Raw genomic sequence first — 2,278 nt, 5'->3', positions numbered from 1 at the left:
ACGTCTACCCTGGCCAACCTCTTATAACCGTAGCACCTTGACACTGTCCTTGGCTTCTCTTCAACGAATCTTTTATCTAGTTCCCTCTGGGCTCTGGCAGTAGATTACTAGCTTATCAACCATCCTAACTCATTCGCAGGAAAAAAACCATCCTAACTGCACTCATCCCCTCTTGCATGCATCGAAAACCCTAAGCTTCATAAACAAGATGACATATCTGGTCACCAATTATGATGTATCCGCTCTTCATTGACTACGACTCCTCCCTTGCACCCCTCAAGCAAAGGCCCCTATGAGGACGTTAGGCAATCAGTGGGAAGAAGAAGCATAGGAGGAAGATGAAGAGCATGATTTATTACAAAAAAACACACAATTTATGATGGGAATTTGAAAGGTTTTATAAATGGACTGTGCTAACGTCTAGTCGACCGGACATTAAGCAACATATCCGTATACGCCAATAGTAAATTGCTAGTGGTTTTTCTGGTTTTTGGCTACACAATATGAAAAGAAAAATAAAAGTGCTAGAAAGGGGACTTGAACCCAAGTCTATTCGTTCGACTTTGAGCCCAATAACCAACTAAGCCACCTTTAGTTGTTGTCCATTGTATATAAACAAGGTTATTTGAACCTTTCTTTTTTTCTGTCATATCAGGGATAATAAATTCTTTTTCTTGGTAACTTTGGCATGACCAGCGTGATAACTATGACTTGAGCAACATGATAACTATACTATGATAAGCCTGATAACTATAATATGAGAAGGTTAATGACTATACCATGAGAAGCAAGATACCTTTAGCATGGGGGAGTGGTAACTTCACACTGGGGTATGTTTTGACAAAAAAAAGTTACGGGGACATGTTTCAGTAACGTTTTCACATGGGTAAAAAGTTATCAATGTGTTGTATGTAAGTTATCGGGTGTCTGGTGCATAAATTACCATGCTATTTGCACTGGGTTATCAGGGCATATTTCTAGAACTTTTCGCCCAAGGCGAAAAGTTATCAATGTGTTTATATGTAAATTATCAGGTTAATTGTACGTAAGTTAGCATCTTATATGTAAGTCAACACCTTCCTTCCAGGTCGAAAAATTATCACACTTTTGACTGAGTAAGTTATCAGCTCTGATGTGCGTACGTTATGATGTTATTTGCATGGAAGTTATCGAGGTATGTTTTTCAACAACATTTTTCTTGGGTCAAAAAGGTACCTCAGTGTTTGTGTGTGGGTAGTTACCAGCCCCGTTATGTGTGTATTACTGTGCAGGGTATTTTTCAACAAACTTTTCTCTCGGGTAAAGGTTCTCGCGGTGTTTCTACACAAGTTATCAGGTCGGCGATGTGTATATTAGCATGTTATTTATACAAAATTACCGGGGTATGTTTTCAACAACTTTTTCCCCTTTGAATCGGAAATTATCACGGTTTTTGTACGTAAGTTATCAGCTTCGTGTGCACAAATAATCATGTTGTCACACAGAAGTTATCGGTGCAATTTTTTCAACAACCCCCCTCCATTTCTGGGTCAAAAGTTACCAAGGCGTTTGTACACAGGTTGTCAGCTCCCTTGTGTGTAAACTACCAGGGTTTTCCTTTCAACAATTTCCAGTGCTCCCCCCTCCCCCCAACGACATGGTTTGGAAATTAGCTACTCGATGCTAGTAATATTTTTTAGTTTTTCTTGCATTAAGAAGGATAGTATTCATACAAAATGTACACATAAGCTACATAGTTGGCTAGAAATTCAGGTTTGAATATTCTGCACCATTCACACACGTGAGATCCTTTTTGCTTTTCTGGCCGGAGATCAAAAGGTACAAAAGAGAAATCAAACGAAATTTAATTAAAAAATCAAGATAGCCAAGGTGGTTATTGAGTTGTGAATTTAGCTATAGGTGGAAGGTTCGAATCCCGGCTTCTTAACTTTTTTTGAGAAATTGAATTGAAAAAAAAGGAAACATATGCATGGACTGAGAAATTAGTGGTCGGAAAAAAGGAAACGGCTGGGAAAAAGGAAACTTAGAAATTGAATAGAAAAAGGAAAATAATTAAGTGCGCACACTAATTAGTTGCCGAAAAAAAAGGAAACGGCCGAAGAAAAAAGACCAACAGTCGGCAGGATTTTAGCTTTGCCGTTTATAAATTAGAATTGAATATTCCGCAGACAACCAAGAAATACCTGATTAAATAAATCAATAAATTTTGAAGTGAAGACTCGGGCACATGCTGCTTAACTTTTTTTGAGAAATTGAATTGAAAAAAAGGAAACATATG

The sequence above is a fragment of the Triticum aestivum genome, chromosome 6D (assembly GCF_018294505.1).
Source record: "Triticum aestivum cultivar Chinese Spring chromosome 6D, IWGSC CS RefSeq v2.1, whole genome shotgun sequence".
In the NCBI taxonomy this organism is placed as follows: Eukaryota; Viridiplantae; Streptophyta; class Magnoliopsida; order Poales; family Poaceae; genus Triticum; species Triticum aestivum.
Note: the sequence above shows the minus strand (reverse complement) of the source record.